Source organism: Zonotrichia leucophrys, chromosome 1 (assembly GCF_028769735.1).
Source record: "Zonotrichia leucophrys gambelii isolate GWCS_2022_RI chromosome 1, RI_Zleu_2.0, whole genome shotgun sequence".
NCBI classification, from domain to species: domain Eukaryota; kingdom Metazoa; phylum Chordata; class Aves; order Passeriformes; family Passerellidae; genus Zonotrichia; species Zonotrichia leucophrys.
The window spans coordinates 90,588,369-90,607,784 of record NC_088169.1 but is presented as its reverse complement, the minus strand read 5'-3'; the positions used below and the strand labels follow the sequence as shown (position 1 = coordinate 90,607,784).

The 19,416-nt window shown below is 38.3% G+C and overlaps 1 protein-coding gene across 5 annotated transcripts in view; it reads left to right on the top strand.

Moving 5' to 3' along the window:
• Positions 1–19,416, top strand: part of ZBTB20 (zinc finger and BTB domain containing 20) — a 473,346-nt gene that overhangs the window by 8,525 nt on the left and 445,405 nt on the right. The gene's annotated exons all lie outside the window — the stretch shown is intronic.

Sequence of the window (19,416 nt, the reverse complement as noted above, 5' to 3'; positions counted from 1 at the left end):
TGGCTTTTGCTGTGTTAACTTCAGGGGAAAAAAAATTGTCCACAAAATTTAGGATCTTGGTACACCCAGAAAGAAATTGTTGAGAAAGATGAATGGCTTAGAGAATTACTTATGCAATAGGTTGAAAATAAAAAGCCTGGTTTAACTACTAGTGAGTATCTGAAAGACATCATTGCTTAGTGGTGATGCTCTGGAATATAATGAGCACTAGCTCATCTCATTTGGCAAACATGGTAATTCCTGGTAGGATGGGAGATAATTAACAAGGGCACATGGAATATGAATTGGTTTGGTGGGGTTTTTTTTTGTTTTTTTTTTTTTTTGTTTTTGTTTTTTTTAACTCATGGTCACAATGCATTTAAGTTCAGTAGAGTAGAAAAAAATTATTAGTTTTAGTAGAATAATTCTGTGGGGCACTCCACTTTTTGAATAAACAAATACAGATCAATATTTTCTTGAATTTACTGGTCATGCATATTTATTCACTATATTGCCATTCACTCCCTTTAAGTAGTTCCACATCACATTTCTGGGAATTTTACATTTGTGGTTTGAAAACAAAAATTGTTGTGCCTAATCCTGTCTTGCAAGATAAATACGACAGACCTGTTTTTGTTACCATGGTGGCTGTGTACTTGCACTCTTGTGGTGCAAATACATACTCAGGTTCATGATTTGCTTTCTGAAAGGCCCTGTGGACATTTGTTAAAGCTTTGCATTGTTAAAGCTTTTGTTCCAGTAAATTGTAACATTTTGGTCAAAGGGTGTTGACTTAAATGGAACAGAAGTTACAAAAAAACCAAGGACTGAGATGAAGAGGGTTAATAATTCCCCTTTTTCAGTGATGGCTCATCTTGGTGGCGTTGGGAGACATTCACCCAACCTTGCTGTCCAGCCCCAGCTGTGTGCATGCCATTCACTTGGGCTGACAATGTGGTGCTTTTTACCTGGGCAGCGCTGCTCCTGGACAGCATGATAACCTGGACCTGGCCTGAGAAGCACATTAACTCCAGATTCCCAATTAGTATTGATGTTATTTGCATGTGTAATTCTAACAGGAACTGGGGAGCACCAGATGACATCAGTGCCCCATCCACTGATGCTGAGTATTTTACATGCTGTAAAAGCAATGCTGCCTCAGGAAGCTTTTAGTTAAAAAGGCAAGTCAGGAGAGAGGTGAGAGGAACAAAATGTTAGAATTTCCACTGTTGTGGTTGCAGACCAAGACACAGGGTAAAATTGCATGATTTTATTGGGATAATCCAGGGAAAGGAAATAGAGATTTTCAGAGGCAACTAACTCCCACTAAAGCAAGTATGGGAGTGATGTGCCAACCTGCCATTTGTGCCTTTGAAAATGTCCCCAGGGAGTCTATTGTAGAGCCAAGCATTGAACTCTGATCTTCAGTCCCCCACCAGACAATCATTCCTTTCTGCTTAAAGTGTTTTTAATTGAAAAATACCATCTGAACAGTGTCTGTAAAGAATTACTTTTCCTCAGAACCTCCAAAAGAAAAGCAAAATGATGTGCTGCAGCAATAAATTAACCAGGGATCAAAATAAAAACCACAGTCTTGTTATGAAAACCAGAACTGGTGGGTAAATACTGTGAATTTATGACACCACTGGAAAAATAAATCCACTCTGGTAAATGTTAATACTTTTAGAATGAAAGATTTTTGGTTTAATTATTAAACTATTCAAAACTCTTCTAAGCAGACTTTACATGCAAAAGCTACAGAACATTTAAAAAAACATACACAAGTTCACCCCTTGCTTTTCTGCAGGCACTATTTATATCTATGTCGGTGTTTGTTTCAGAGAAGAGAATAAAAGTCCACAAGGCACTATCTTACTCTCCCCAAACAGCAGAAACACTCTTCCTTTTCTATAGGGTTGTATGTATATTCACTCACACGTTCTGATCACTTTGTTAGGAGGTAGACTCTTTTCCCATTTTGCAGGTTGGGAAACCCTGGCAGAACTCAAGGTTACACAAATCCAGAGAAATCGTGAGAGTCAGATTACGCTGCTGGAGTGACCCATGTTCAGGCCACTCCAACACGTCCCCTAATAATATTTTACAAGCCTGAGCCATCTGTGTGTGATGAGATCAGAAGTAAGGAAGTCTGTAGTTGCCAAGAGAATTTTAGCAAGCAGAATTATACAACTACAAAGAAATCCTACAGCGTCAACAAAGCAAGCTCAGAGAAATATTCACACTTAGCTGGTTTTGACTCTTTTAATTGAAGAGCGTTCTTGTTAAATTTTAAGGGTTTGTTCTTCTTGTTGCACACCTAATTATTGATCATATTGTGAGCTTTGCATATATTATTAGGAGTCTCCAAAATGGCTAATTCCATATTTTGCAAAAGCAAGAAGACACTACTGCTGCATCTCTCAGTGCACATGGAGGGGTAGTCAACCTCTACATCTTGACTGCATCCCAGTGATTTGGCTTCCTTCCCTTCACAAACACACGCACACAAACACATAAGCTCAGAAGTACCCCAAATGAGAGACCCCCTGAGAATTCCCTGCCTACTTCTGATCCATGGACTTCTTGCCATGTATGGAGTTCACATCAGTGAGATCGGGTACTACTTATGTCTTCATTCTTTTACTTTGTGTAAGATGAACTTCACAAAAACAAATAAATACAAAGTACAGGCCTTTCAGAAGCTCTCAGCATCAGTTTCACTCTTCTCCCTTTGAACACAACTGGGACTTGACTGGAGGTGGAATTAAGCCCACATTGAGCATTTTCAACGCATGCAGTCACGAAGAATTTATAATCCTACAAAAGGGATTCTGAAGCTCATCAAAGGATATGAATCTTTTGCTCTCAATAATGGTTCTGATTCTGGAACATAAAGCTGCTTTCTTGGTTACTATGGGTTAAGTTCAACTAGGCTTTCTCCCAGTTTGTTTTATTAGAAAATGGTATTTATTTGACTGTGGTATGCTACCTAAAATTGTTATAATTTGTTTCTTTATTTCCATAAACATTTCTCTGTTTGTTTTGGAAGAGTGGTTACTTTAGGAAAAAAAAAAAACCAACAAAGTAGGCTTAAAAATATATTGCTTGACTCCCATATCAAATTTTCTCTTGTAATCAGTGTGTATAGTTTTCCTATAGCACCAATCTAAACAAAATAAGGCAAACAAAAGAAAAGAGAGGGAAGAGAGGCATTAGAATCTATTTTCAGGATGGCATATCAGACCACACGCACTTATGGGGTAGAACAGTTTTATTATTTTGGGCAGTACAGTGGAACTTATGAGAAGCTTTCTTTTTTTATACAAAGTTAGTTCAGAGTAGATTAAAGTTTATTTCAAACTCAGCATATTTGACCTCAAGCATCATAAGAGTCATGTAGAATTGGCTCATGCTATTAAATTCCTACAGCGAACTCCATAATAATGATTAATTTCTTTCATAAACTCTCTTCATAATTAATACAGGTTTCATTGTGGGCACTGCTATTCTCATATTGATTATCTCTACAATTTAGATTGGACGCGTAAAATGATGTCTTTGTTTACTCTGATGGCCAGACATTTATTTTACTTGGATAACTCTCATCATTTGCAAACTGGACTGGGGATATTGCTATCATAGAAATTACAAATATTTCAGATCTAATCCATGCAAGAGCAGGGATAATTCTTTGGCACCTGAGATTAATAATGCTTTGGTGTTTTCTGATGCTTCTCATCTGAGAATCTGAGTTCTTTATGAACAATTAATTAAGCTTTAAGATACCCTTCTGAAATAGGAAAGCATTAGTAGCCTCCTGCACTGGATAAACTCATATTTAGAGATGTTGACTGACTTAGTTCAAGTGACCTGTCAAGTATGGCTTATATCAAATTGGATATAACCCATATTTGCTGATTACCTATCTTACCCTTCAGTTCTGAGTTTTTCTCACAATTTTTGATGTGGCGTAGTTCCCTTTGGCAAAATACGCATTTTAAAAAATTGTAATAGCTGGATATGCTTTAGTTGCTGGAACAAATGTAGACCTTTCTTGTTGCTTGTTTCTTTTCAAAAATAATTTATTTTTTTTCTAAGAGTCTTTTCTAAACTACAGTAAAATCTGCAGACTTCTAAGACTCTAATAATCCCTTGTAAAAAAACCTCAAAACATGATTTTCACGTTTCAGACTTGAGGAGAAGCAGCTTTAATTGGAAAAGCCAGAAATAGCAAATGATGGTATGGAGAAGGTAAAGAGCCACAAAACAGACTTTGTAACATTACCCTGTGCACTCCATCTAATGTTGTGCAACAGGTGAGCCTTTCTCTTGGTCAGTCTTGTGTATGTTAATAATGTAAATCCAGTTTATTGCAATAGTAGAGGAAACCCTTCTCACATAACTGAGGGATCCCAAGGATGGAGGCAGTGCATTTTGTTTAGTTCTGTTGCCCAGACCCTGGAGGGTCCCAAGCCCCATGGGAGCTTGTTTTGTTAACTTCAGAGGGTGCTGGGGGAAGTTGCAGTGGCTGGCAGAAGTTAATCTTTGGAAAGCCTTGGAGGCAAACAGGAATTCCATTTTTTGAGTTGAATTCAGCCATCCTGCTGTTGCCAAACCTACAAGTAGAAGGAAATGTGGATGTAAAAAGCAGCACGTATATACATATTAATGCTTCCAGTACAACATCCCCCATGCCTGAGGACAGTAAGTGCAACTGAGGACATGGTGAGGTTTACAAGAGTACCTCACATGTTGAGATGCTTTATAGTCCCCCCTGTGAATAGCCTAGCGAAAACCATATGTGAAATATAAATATACTGGGACTTAAAAATGGAGCTGCATTCCAGCCTTTTAAGTTAATTTTGTAACACGCAGCATCTGAGGGCTTAATGTGTGTTGTATCCAATGCTAGCTGAATACTGCAGGGCTTAATAAATGCAGTGTGTAGTGGAGACACCAGAGGGTCGGATGGAAGACGTGAGAGGAGGAGAAGAAGATGGCGGAAATAGCACATTTTAGTGAAGGAGCAAATCCGGTTCGAACCAACTGTGTGCTTGCTTCCTTCAGTCCGAAGGCAACAATGAACTCGGTTGTCATGCTGAGTCAGTTGGCACTGACTCACTTTATCAGTCTCAAAATTGTCCAGCATTTCATCAGACCTGGATTACACAATGGGTTTTTCCTTTTCCCCCCCCTTTTTTTTTTTCCCAACACACTTTTAGTATTAATAGGCCCGTAAATCATCTGATGTTAACATGTTTCCTCATTAACTTCTACTTTTTTAATTATAAGATTAATAATCATACAACTTCCCGAAGAGGGAAGTGCAGTAATCCCAACTTGACTTAAAATTCTCAAGGAAAAACTTTTGTAGTTATGTGATTCTCTCAGTTAAAAATAAGTTAAAGCCTTTTGTTACTTTCCACAGGATATTGGCATAACTAACATATGCTCACAATTGTTCAGCTGAGGTATGTGTTCTCTATTGGGTGTGGAGAGAAAACTTGTATGTGGAAACAGCAGCCAAAGTATCAAAGTTGAATTTTTCTCCCCAGCATCACTTTTTTAGGGTTTTTTCTCCAAAAGCCTATTGGAGGAAACACTCAAGTGCAGTATATTATCCACTAAAACAGCACACATAAATTATGTGATGTATTTTATGGGTGTATTTATCCCTTGAACACAAGAAGACAGGTTACCTAAAATGCAAAGTGTGTGATTCTGTACTTAAGAACATCTTCACAGTCTCTGTAGTTTGTGAAAAAATTTAGGTCTATGAGGCTTTATATCTAACTCTGCATATTGGTGCGCTTCACTAGATTCTTTGATTTTAGCACCTATGCTGTTACACAGTTTCAATGAAAGCGATATGAATAAACTAAAAATGTGTAAAAAGTGATGCTGAGTTGGCTGGACAGCAATGCATCTGTTCTAAAATCCAGCATTTCCAAGTTCAGCCATCTTGTCTGCCCTAATTTAACATCTGTATTTTCCACCTGCAGGATAAAATTATTTGTGTTCAATCAAATCATTTTTTTAATCACATATTGAGGCCAAAATATGTATCTTCAGTTTTAATCTTAGAATGTTGGCGATACCTGGAATATGTTCAATGACGTCTTATCCTGGGTTTAATCCCATCCGTCTGTGTTTTGAATCCATCCTGGTGGCTATGAAATGGAAAGCTTCCAAGAGTCTTTGAATAATTTTTTAATTTTGTTCTTCAGTGGTTCTAGTTCTTTGTTGTTAATTAGATCAAACCACATTTCCACTGAGGCTGTAATGGTAGTGTCATCAGCCTGTAATCTGTCAAGTCCCTCTGAAACCTCCTTCAACTGCTTTTGTAAATTTAGTACCTCTCTGTAAAGTTCCTTGCAGAGAAAAATGTGTGCTATTTTTTGATCAAAGTCCTTCTTGTTCTCAGTGCAAATTTCAAGACACTTGTTGATGCAAATGCAGAATCAGGTGCTCCTGAGAGGAAGACTGAGTGTCTCTGGGAACCAGGGGCACTTTTTCACTCAGGTTACCCTTTTTCACTGGAGTTATCCAGCCTGCTGGTAATAGCAGATGTGTCTTTAGGTTCTATAGTACAGGTTGGGAAGAATCTGGCCATTCCTTTTTCACTCAGTGTGGCTGAAATACAGCACAGTGTGGCTGAAATACGGCACCCATACATCAGAAGGAGAAGAAATAGTTTTTAACATTCTTGTTTCAAATTTGTTTTTTTCTGTCGAACCAAATAGTAAGGACAGCTTTCTCGTGCATTTCTCATTGCTGGATGATATCTTTGGTAACACTATACCAATATCTGTGATTTTCATTTTTTTAAATAGCAGCATGCAAAGACATACCTTTCATTGTCCATAAACTTGTGGTCATTCAATCATTTGTCACGTTCAGATAGCCAACCTGCACTAATGTCACTGTTCTATGCTGTTACTTTTTCTTTTGTTATCCTCCTGTTTTTTCTCTTGGAGATTCTTGTAGTGGACAGCTGAATTTACAAAGTTCTAAAAGAAAAGTTTCAATCACTGCTATCAGTTGCTCCTTTTGTGTTCCACTGAAGGCAACATCATTAAGACAAAATAAGGTTGCATCTGTCTTGTTAAGCAGAGATTTTCTTTACAGCATAATCAACTGGTAAGCTTATTTCTGGGTCTTCAAGACACAAAGGTGTCTAATGTTTAAGAGCATCTAGGAGATTTGGAACACAGATTTAAATCATCATTGCAGCTATGTTTAATAATGATAATGACAGCATTAAAACAATCTCACTTTCAGGATCATGAAACTCATCAGAGTCCTGCTTCAGTAGTTTCACTTAAAAGAACCTCTCATCTTGAAGAGTCTACAAAAATGAATTGTCTGCATTTTTAGAAATAGATATGAAGTCATCCTAACTTCTTGAACAATTTTGACAATGCCTACACTATACTGTTAAAGAATTATCTTGGGTTTTGTAACTTTGGTACGTGCATTTGGTACTTGTTGCTTTCTCCAACTTCTCTTGAAGTCAGATAACTGAATATTTTTATGTGTCTTAACCATTAAGCTCCAGTTTGTAATATTGGTATCTTTAATATTAACAGTAGAGCAAGAAGCCTGCAGTCCAGATTTAACAGTTAGGATGGAAAACCTGTGTGAGAGTGCTGGCTTTTGTAAGACTTGTTGTAATCTACTCAGAACTGGTTTACTTGTGTCACTTTCCTGTTGAGTCTTAGAATGTTTAAATTTCTCATTTGCAGATAGAAAATAAAGCCTGATTTTTCAAGCATCACTTCTTCCTATTCTTTGTTATTTTCATGTAAACATTTCTAAGTGTCAGATCCTGAATAGTCAGCACTGGATTGTTTCTGTATCTGACATTGTAAATATAGGTAACATGACTCATGGACTCTCTGCCAGACTATATATAAGCAACCCCTGCAGCAAAATGTTCCCTGGGTCTATTGTGAGGGGCTGAGCAGGCCATCTTTGGTCAAATGTATTTCTGCTTTTGAAATACCTCTAGCTTTGTCTGTCAGGACTTTGTCTCACCAATCACATCTGTGTGAGTTTTGGTTTGGTGTTTACATGGGAGAGCGTGGGGAGCACCTCTCTAAAAGCCAGTGCAACTCAGATGCTTTCAGTTGCTGAAAAAAGAAAAATATGCTAATTTACCAGTACCATACAATTTGCGCTGCTTTTGTTCATATTTATCATATTTAGTGGTCCTCGATAGTTCAATGCTTTTTTTTTGCCTCTGAGGATTTTTTGTTTGTTTGTTTGCTTTTTTCAGTCTCTCTCACAGCTGCAAAGTTCTGTGCATCCATGTGCCAGTAGTGTGCAAGGCCAGGTTGAGTGAGGCTTTGAACAACCTGGTCTAGGGAAAGATGTCCCTGCCCAAGGCAGGGGGTTGGAACTGGATGATCTTTAAGGTCCCTTCCAACACAAACCATTCTATGATGCTATGATCAGCCCCTCTGTGCAATCTTTGCTGCAGTTCTCTTAAATGAAAATCCAGCTATCAGTGTTACAAGTGACTATTTAAACTGTTTATTGACGTTTTCTCCAAGATGGAAGTGCATATACTGCTTTAAGAGTGAGAAGGACGTATCGGGTACCGCAGGAAATTCCAAGGAGCTCTCTGTGGGTTGAGAGCATGGCCACAGTGGGAGAAATGTGTAGAGTGGTAACTGTGTGGGATGGTTGGCTCTTTATCCATCAAGTCCTTCCCTGTCCCCAAAGGGATCATCTTAGGCTCAGAGCTCTGCTTAGAAATTCCCAGGACTTGATCTAATCTTGAGTGCATGTGAGACGAGTGAGGGCTGAAACGCTGAGTTAGCAGGGAGGAGTTGGAGAATGAAGGTGCTAAGAGGAGCAGGGTAAAAGCTGCAACTCAGCCAGGGTGCTTTACTGTACTTTTTAAATTACCTGCCACAATCCACTGCCTATCCCAGACGTGTGCAGATTTCCATGATAAGCCTAAAGATTGCTGTTGGAAATGCTCTTTTAGCCCAAGTAGTATTGCCTAGAATTGTTTTTTGAGCAGAAGGATTTCAGTTCAAAGTAAAACCTGTGATGTTAGGGGTGCTTATGGCTACTCTTGAAACACTTGAGCAATTTCTGGCCATTTAATTGTGACAATTGAGTAATTCATGGTACAATGTTTTACTTCCACCTTTATAGTCTGCCTTCGCCACAATTTTCAATCCTCTTCTTTAATCTACACTTCTTTTTAACAGTTGGAAAACAAACTTGAAACATCTTCTTCTACTCTAGTAGGAAGTTTTGTTTTTTACTCCTTGAGGAGACTGAGATAACTTTATGCACTTTTCCCTTATTTTATTCCCCATTTTGCCTGTCTCGTTCCTTGATGGCTTTCACTCTTCGATCAATTCCACCAATTTTAATTGGAATTTTTTTCCTGTCTTCTCTTGTGATAAAAAGATATTTTCAAGTAATCTCCTTCTTTAGGCCCAGTGGTAAAAGGGCTGTCTTTGGGAATTTGGACATCTATTTTCCATTAAAATGAGTGGAATGAAGTGTTAGTGTCTGGCAGGGATTTGAACACCTTTGAGCTATTGTGAAGCAAGTATTCTCATTCCTCTGAAAGTGAACTCCTGTTGTAGATAGGGATGGATAATGTTAAGCTTTGAGATCTGTGGATGGTGTAGTAACATGAACGTGGATAGAACCTGTAAGTCAGATTTTTGGGCTTTATTTGTCTTGCACATAACTTTTCTCAGAGGAGTAGCCTGTAGTTATCCCAAAGAACTTCCAGCATCATTAAGTACCTAACACTAAAAATCCATAGCAATTGTTAGATCTTTTCTGCTCCAGAAAATGATGTAATTTATCACTTATCTTCACATTTTGAAGCAGGGGTCAGACTGAGTTGACTTTTAGCAGTATGGTGAACTGGTGCCTTTGTTCCCTGGTGGTTGACTTCTTGTGCTCCAAAATTACAGCTTTAATTTAGGATGTAAAAAGCTTGTAGCCTGCCTGACTGTGAGGTTCTAATTAAAGATTGCATTAGATGTGAGCTGACACTTGTTTGTTTCCAGTCAGCCTCCTAATACAAGAATTCTTGGATGTGTCAAGCAGTGTTGATTCTGAAGACTATTGTCAGTCATTTCAATGTAGAAACTATTTACTGCTTTACTGGGTTTTTTTTTTCCTCAAGAAATAAGGCAGGAAAAAGAAGAGATAATAATGTTACATAGAGCTTCAGCATTGTCACATTTTGATACTTGGAGCCCAGAGTACTGTTAATGTTGAAACAGCAATGTGGAAGAGTAATGCCCCATAAATTCTCTTCATTATAACCCTGTGGCTACTTTTCTCATACCTGTTTTAAAGATGCTTACATGAGCTGCACATGGTGCCTAAACAGGCAGTCTCACCTCTCATTCCTGAGAATAGCTGTGCTGACCAGGTAACCATTAACAGCTTGCTCACAGTTTGCCCCATAATCCCATATCTGAGAATCCTCAGTGAATTTTTATGGTACATTGCAGCTTTCTTCTGGGAATCCCTAGGAATTTCAGGCTGAAACTCATTCGCTTACTCAGTTGGATGGATGTATGATGTACAGCTCGATATTTATGTGGGGTTTCTATCAGACGTGATTTTCTTCCCTTGCTCGGTACCTGGCCCTCAAATGATTTCCTGAAGCTGGTGAGAATTCCATGTGGCTGTAGTGGTAGTACCTTTGTTCCTGAAACAGAAAGCATAAAGGTATACTGGCATTTATGGTTCTAACATCTGTGATATTATCACAGTGTGTTAAAAACAAATGTCGATGCATTCTGAGACTACAACAGAGACTACTTAAAGTCATATTTGTATCCTGATTCTTACCAATATTTTGTTGGCTTCAGGACAACTCAACAAATGGAACAGTAGGACAGCAAAGTACCAGTTAATATAAAGTTATCTTTATTCCAATTTCTGTTTATCTTGCTGAGTTTTTTGTTGCATATTATCAAATGGTTTCACAATATGACCTCTGACTTTGAAACAAAACAAATTAAGTGTTAGTTAGTACTGATTAGTGCAATGTTAACATTGATTCTTTATTTACTCAAAAATCAGGAAATTAACGTTCCTCTGACAAACTTAATTATGCCTAATTGCACAGATATTACAAAAGGGATCTCTCATTATATAATCATAGATAATCTTGGTAGCAATAAAAAATCTTACAGTCCTAGCTAATATTTGCAAAGAAAGTTATAGAAGAGGGGCCCTTTGACCATAAAAATAGTACCTGACTTGGGCCTGCTACAAAATCTGACTGAAGAGTGGCATTGAAGTTGGTACACTTTGTTTCTATTATATCATTTTGAAAATATTATGTCACCTTGTTCTGTATGTTCTAGTTCTGTAATGAAAGGCCCCTTTGTTCAAACACAGGCAAAATAAAAGAGTTGTTTGTCTATAGGATACCAAAGCTCATTTCTGCCAGACTTAAACCACCACTAACCTTGCTAGATCTTCCAATTTTTGACATGTTGATTGAGAGAAAGGTTCTTATCTCTGTTCTTGTGTAAAGTAAGACCTGAGGCTTAATCTTCAGTTATTACAACTTTTTGCTTTTAATTTCTTTGGCTTTAAATAATAAACTCTCTCATCTGTTCCTTTCAAAATCAACTTCAATTAATACTTCAGGAAAAGAAATGTACCTCTAAATGTGTTCTTTAAAACAGCTGAGCTAATTGTGTTCACTTTATCAAAAAAATATTCTCCTTTAGGCTAAAACTAAAGGACTAATTGGACCCAGTCTAGTTTTTCTAATATAGCTTAGCTTTCATACAGGAAAAAAAAAAAAAAAAAAGAAGAGACCAGGACATTCCTTTTCTTTATTACATCTAGTGCATCTTGGTTCTTTATTCTTCAGAAACATCTTTGATTAAATGTTTCAAAGCCAAAAATCCTGCCCACATACACACAAATATCATCCTGAGGTGGTCTGCACATAATCAATGTTTGTGAATGTGAGACTTTCTTACCTATAGTTGGTGGCGCTGCTTTTAGTAAAAAGGCTACATCCTTGCTAGTGTTTCCTGTGTGTTTGATACAGGCTCAGCAGTTGTTTGCTGTTGGAGTAGGCTTCTGAGGCTATCAAAGAAAAATCTTTCCATTACTCTGCTGAATGGCCTCACAATATTTAGTTAGCCCTGCAACAGAATCAGGCACATTTTGTACTCACAGGTCAGAGCCACGTGGCCTAAATGCCCCTAAGTCCCTGGGCTTTATGTTTTCTGTTAGCTGGCAGTGGGATTCTAGGGGTGCACATCCAGAAAGCACAGGGACTCAGCAGGAATTTGGGCCAGCTGACACTGGGTGCCACGGTGAAATTTTGGGATGAGCTGCTTCTAAGTGAGAAACAAGCTGAAGAAGTTTGAGTGAAAGTCCCGCTTTTTCAGTAACTTACAACTTCAGTTTGCCTGGTAAAAGCATTGGTTTAACCTTGCCTAGAATAGATGAGAAAAATCTTACAGAGGAACTTTCCCACTGTATGATTGTATTTGAGGAAAATAATCCTACATCCATTGAAGGGATGTCAGGGTAAAGTACTATTCATATGAGATGAATAATGCCACTTAGTGTTTCTTCTTTCAAATATTACAGCATTATTGTACATACTATGATATATTTTTTTGGTCATACATCCTTAGCTTTAAGAAAATACATAAAGAAATTTCTAGTTTTAATAGTTTCAGTAAAAAGCTTTACAAATGCTACTGATCATAACAGAAATTAAAAAAAATCCCTGGCTTTTAAGAGAATCACATAACTTTTAGAGCCTACTGAAGAATTTTTGAATGTTTGAAATTTCAACACTCTTCATTGTTTTTTTCTGTAGAGAAGTTTTTGTCCACTTCATATATAGTCAATAAATGTTCAAATACGAAATTTCCATCTTCATACCTCTGGTATACTTACATTACATTTTTGTTTTTATTTTTCGAGAAATGGCTATTCATTTGGGGGACAGTAGTCTCAGATGTGATATTCTAAACTAGGAGATAATTACCTCTTGAATGAGTAGCATCTTTGAAAATGCTGACATAAATATTTTCCAGGTAGAATGGATTCATGCTGATAGGCTTATGAAAATATTCAGTTGCACCCAGAGGGTAAAATAACAGCTTCCAAAATATTGCTAGTGATGTGTCTCACTTATTTCCCCCATCTAGATCTTCATTCACAATAAACTTAGTGCATCTCAACTGCTACAACAATCACTAAAGTTGCAGGAATCTGTGTTGGTTTGTTTGCAGTTTTTCCCCTACTATTTAAACAAGGTAAAAATAGAAATGCTGGCCACCTTGGGCTTCAGAATTTTCACTTCTGAAATCATTATGACAGCAATTAATAGTCTGCATGCTCCTTAGCTTTCTGTGGCAAAAATAGAAATCTTTCTTGGTTATCCTGGTTATCTGGCAGAAGAGAACGATGAATGTGCATCCTGATTTGTTTGTTACCAAAGCTCTTTTCATGTGATAAAACTACTTTTTACTATTTGTTGTTCAGTTTGGGATGGATTCAGTGCAAATTTTCATAAGTAATTAATCAAATTTCTACTCCTTAAATGTTGGCTGAACTGCAACATGTCTCTATAGTGGAATCAGAGGTAATCTTTGGGAGCAGTATAGTTATATAATAGAGGGTGCACCCCCTACAATGCAGTGGGCTATGTAACAAGATCTGACTTCATTGTAACTCCCCAGCTTTCATGAGGGCCTGGTATGTTAGCTCAACAGCTAAATTGGTCACTAATGGCCTGCCCATGCAAATAAAGGCAATATCCAAGCAGCCTGTAAGTGGAGAGGATGAACATATATGTATAGCCAAGGCTACAGCTAACTGCACCTTGTTAGGAGTTAAATAATTGCAACACAATCTACACAGAAAGCTGAATTAGCTTCCCAGGGCAGAAAGCTAATAACACATGGACATCCCAAGCTTGTGTGCATGTATGTCTAAAGGCTTTTTGTGTGGTTGTGGTTTTTGAATTGGAAAGTGATATGTTGGTATGATACTGTCTTCTGGAGTTGATGAGGACTCTCAGTCCCTGTAGGTGGTGATTGATATACACCAGTGTTGATAAATATAAAAGCAAGGGATTGGCCTTGCTGGGACAAAAACTGTTATGTTGTGAGATCTCGCTCTCACAATTCACTGATGTAGCAGTAACATTTGCCCAACACAGCATTAGAGAAATGTATGACATGGGATGATTATGCAACAGAAACACCATGTTGCAGCCTTAGTGCAGGGTGGCCTGGGGAAACAGTCATTATGCAAAGTGTTCCTCCACTGAAGTACAGGTAGTGTCATCACAAAGGAAAGTGGGTATTTGGTACACACTACTTGCACACAGATTTACACAAATCTATTTAAACTGTTGGAGACATGTCAGCTTTGCTTCTGGTTTATTATTCAGGACATTCTGAGATTAAAAAAAAAAAGCAAAACCAAACATTAGAAAAGCCAGTTCTGGTTCAGTGAGTGCATCCCAGTCTTGTCATTCAGCTGGGCTGTCTGGGAGTCAGATCCATAGAGGCAACTTAGACTGAACTTCTGATCAGCAAAGGCTAACATCCCAATTCCACTTTCTGTTCTCTAAATATTTTTCCTTTTTTTTTTTTTTTTGCTATCTGTAAAATGAGACTGACAGTAGTTTTGTTGCCAAAAGAAGTTGTGAGATTTGATTTGTTTATGATTACGTGCACCTGAAATATGGTATGATGGACCAAAGTTGCTATATTAAAGGAAAGTATTACTTATTTGGAGGTCTGGCACTAAGTAGTGACTGCTGAGATGGGAGAACAATTGAGATTCTTTGCATATTGAAAGGCACCAGAATTGCACTGTATTTCCCCTTTCCTGTCCTCAGCATCATCACCAGTAAATCCACAGGAATAAAGAGCTTTGTGTGGTCCTTCTACATTTTTCGTTGGCCCCTGCTGATGTAAATCAAACATACTGTCCTCCTGTTATCTTCAGGTTTAAAAAACCTATTTTTAATCACTTCATACAGGTATCTAATTTGAATCAGCCTGCCACACTGCAGGACTCTTGAGCTTTTTTAATTGGCATCTCTCTCATTACATTTGCACAAAGTTGCAGAGACACTGCAGGACACCAGTAGAGACATGTGAATCACCAATCCTGTTGGGCTGGCAACAAGATGGTGTGATACACCAGGGGAATCTCAGAGACCCGTGGATGTGGTTAAGGGGACAGAGTGGAAGCAATCAAGTTCAGACATGTTGCTGTGACTGTTTCTAGATCCTGCCTATACCATCCGAAACAGAACTGTCATGGAAGCTTGCCTGGGATTTTTAACAGCAGTATGCTGTTAAACCAGCCTGGTTTCTAGGAACAGTTCCTGGGATTCTGGTAATGCAGAGCACCCTGAAGGTTTTAATGGAAATGTCATAGGGCAAATATGTGAAGTACATCAAAACCAGTGTTTTAGCCCGTCACAGGGATAGGCAAGGCACCCAACCAGTTCATGGAGTCTGTCTTACTTAAATTTCTTCATCATTTGAAAATCAACCCTTAGGTATCTGCTAAGAGGCTAATTTTTTTTTTTTTTTTTCTGAAGGAAGTAGCTCTTATCCTCAGACATGTTTACATGATGCCGTGACTCCTTTTCCAGTTTTGGCTGCCAACAAGATATGTCTAAACTTAGCATGTTGGTGCGCCTGGAGACATGAAGTGGAGAGGAGAGACTAAAGCAGTCTAGAATATGTTATTTGGCACTGAAGAACCTTCCTTCCCTCTCAGTCCGTCATCAAGAATCTTGTCATTTGCAACAAAGTCTTTCACAATTCTGGTGGGCACTCTGGTTTTCCCTATCTTCCCCTTGCTCCTGCAAATCAGGGCTCTGCAGCTCTCTGGCAGAACTGGAGATGGGTGCTCCAGCTGCACCAAACATGCCAATCTTTCACCGGCCTTTATGGTGCTAGTAATTTTTTTTCATTCTTTTGGAGGCTTTGCTAGAGGGGTTAGGGCTCTTTTGCTTTCTTAATGACCGTTGCTAGAAACTAACTCTGAACTGAGAAGACAAGTTTGCAGAAAAAGAAAAGCAGGAGTATCGTCTACCGGGTAGACCAGCATTGCTTGTTCTTGCATTCAGGATGGATAATGCAGCATTTTACTGAGCCAGCCAGGAGCCCTCTGTTCCAGCCTCTTTCTCGGGAGGTGACACCATGTGTGGCTTAACCAAAATTTGATGTCTGTGCCATGGGAAATGTACGATCCTGGCACATGACAAGGCTTGCTTGCCTGTTGTGCTGCATGGCCAGGCCGTGTGACTGCCATGCAGGCCTTCACTGTCACACAGCAGCTCTGTGTCCAGTCCTGTGACAGGGCTGAAAGCTGCCAGCAGCCACACGTTCTCCTTCTGCTTCTTGCAAATGATCCAAGGGCATAGCCATTGACCTCCTCATATAATGGAGAGGAGAAATTGCAGGCCCACAGGAGTGTGGTGTCGTGGTGAGCAAGCTTTCATTGAGTATTTTGAATCAAGCAAATGGGCAGTTTTATGTTGGCAAAACATTAAATCAGAATTCTCCATTCAAACCACACCTCTCAGGATTTTTTAAAAATTATTTAGATGGACTAAATGGTTAATAAGACAACCCAGAATTAAGCCATTGATGGTTAGGATTTAAGTCTAAAAAAGACTTTCAGGCAAGAAACCAGTTGTGCAAATCACATCCTGTGGGTTTTTTCATTCAGGTCAAACGTATATTTGGATTTTATTAAGATTATGGTTAATTTGATTAATTTGTGATTGAAGGCCAAAACTAGCTTTAGTTGGAATCTACTCCATATTTGCTTTCCAACAGTCTTGAGGTTTGGAAGTGTTTGGTTTAGTTCTATAGTTCTATGAGTACACAAACCCCATGCGACTTTGGAAGGGGTGGCTTTGGGCTCCAGTTTGGGTCTGGCCCTAAGCATTGTTCTAAGTGAGTGGAACTGGGCTCAGTTCTAGTGTTCTTACTGAGATTCAGACTTGCTCAAAACATGAGGAAATTTGGCCTGTTACCCTGGCTCAGATGCATATATGACATCTCTAGAAAGTTAGAGAAAAGTTAAGGATCTAGGTGCCTTCCAACTTACAGGTTTTGGATCTGGATCAATTGCAAGTCTGAACATTTTTCAAACTGTAGTGTTCCTGACTCAGTACGCCAATTTCAATCTGAATGTCTTACATTTGAAGGGTTCAAGTGTGTTTTTTTATGCAAAGTTGGTACATTTTAAATATCTCTTCAGATTTTTATGTGGATTGGTAGGACAAAGGAAGTAATGTTAGTTGGGGTCATATATTCCAGGCTGCTAAGAACTTCTCACATCTGATATCCTCATTTTGGTGTAGACCTGTTTTTTAAATTTTAAATTTCAGAGACTATTCCTATTATTTGAACTGAATATGAGGATATGAAAACTTGTGATTTTCATCAGCTGGCTTTGATACAAGTCCCCTTGACAAAGAATTTATTTTTTTCCCATAATATTTGCCATCGTAAAACTCTGAGAGATGCCAGGCTGAGATGGGAAGGCTCTTCACATATTTACAGTACCATCTACTCATGGAACTACAGTTGAGTCTGTTTTACAGATGGAAAAACTGAGGCAATGACTGCTCAATTGGTACTTACACAGCCAGATCGAGTTACCACAGTTAGAAGCAAAGTCTACAAATGCCCCTTCTGCTTTCCTGACCTTACATACCCTTCAATAAGGTGATTATGGTCATAAAGTCCAGAGAAGAAAATATGTAATATAACTAAATTTTTGTAATATATATTTAGAGTAACCTGGAGAGCTGCCTCTACATATGCCAGGTGTGTACATAGCTAAATATTACAGAAGGAGTTGAACTAAGTCATCTATTAGAGCTTTTTACTCTTCATATTTTACCCTAAGGTAAGAGAGGCTGTGTTTTGACAAAAAACTAATGAAAATTAACCTTTTGAAATAAATTACTTAATCCTTCTGTATTTACTGTACATCTGGATAAAACCAGATTGTTTATAAGCGAAATACAAAAATGTGTACCAGTGAACAAAACTAATCAAATTCACCAGTCACCAGGCTGGTTAATATTATAAAGACTCTGTGAATCATGAATATCCAGCCAGCCTGAGGGTACAAATCCATGAATCTAGGGAGTTTACCTGTCTCTTTTAGTCAGCAGACTATCCCTTTTCCATCACTACAATTTAGGCATATATTGCCTAATAATAAATGTGATAATAAAAATGTAGTTTGGGAAGCAGGATGTTGTAATAGAGCTTTAGATCAAAAGTGAGATTCATTTTACTTAATTTAGCCAACTACAAGCTAGCTGCTTAGCCTAATCTAGTTGTGTAGGCTCCCTCTTTAGTGGGGAGACAGAGAAAACAGGGATGAATTGCATTTGGGAGGTGCCTGTCTCTCCACTGACAATAGAGGGAGCCTACTCAACTGGCTTAGACAGGACACAACTTTTAGGTGGGTATGAGTTACTCCAGGAAAAGTCTGTTTTGCTTCAGGAGATTTGAGTTCTCATCTGTTTTTCTACTGATTTACAGCATAACCTTGGTAATATCACTTAATTTTTTTTTTTGGACCTATTATCTCTGTCTAAAAAATACCCTATGGATAAAGTTCTTGGAGAGCATTTGCCAAGGATGAAATACAGGTGCAAAATGTTTTTTTTTCCCTGGTCTTCCTTTTTTGACATATCTGCAGTTGTCATTAAAATAAATAGAATTTTTGTGACAGCATAAGTTTATGCGTGCTGAGAAGCAGAGCTGAGTGAAAATTATTTTAGAAGCAGCATACATCTTCTTCAGATGTGACAGAATATTGTAAAAATAAAAATATAGTGACTAGTTCCATGTATTGTTTCTCCTGTCTTTGCTTCTCCTTTGCACCTTCCACCACTCGTCCGTCCCCTCTCCTCCCCCCAGCAAAAATACATAGGGAGTGGGGAGAACATTCTTCAGATTAGACCTGTATTTTAAATAACCTTGGCCTGTTTGCAACTGGGAAAATGTTTTTTTACTTGAGAGATTTATTTCTGTCCTTGTAACACCATGTACTATATGCATTGCACCTGTTCAGACATAAGCACAGCACATTATTATAGCTGTAGGGGCAGAAGCTTCCCAATATATATTTTTTGAAAGGAGGGAATGCTGGGGAGAATAGCCCTCTCTTTTCAATTGTTTACCGAGCAGTCTCTTAGGAAGACTTCTTCCTCATCAAGATCAATTTTCCCTGCTCCCCTATTGTCTGGGGAAACCTATCTCCAGGAGCGTCTTTCTTGAAAGATCTCATGACTTTAAAATCATCAGTGGGCTTTGTGTAGTCTGCCTGTCAAAAGAGATATGTTTACACCTTCCCTGCATGTGTTAGAGCTATAAGGTTACGGAGCAGAATGGCTGA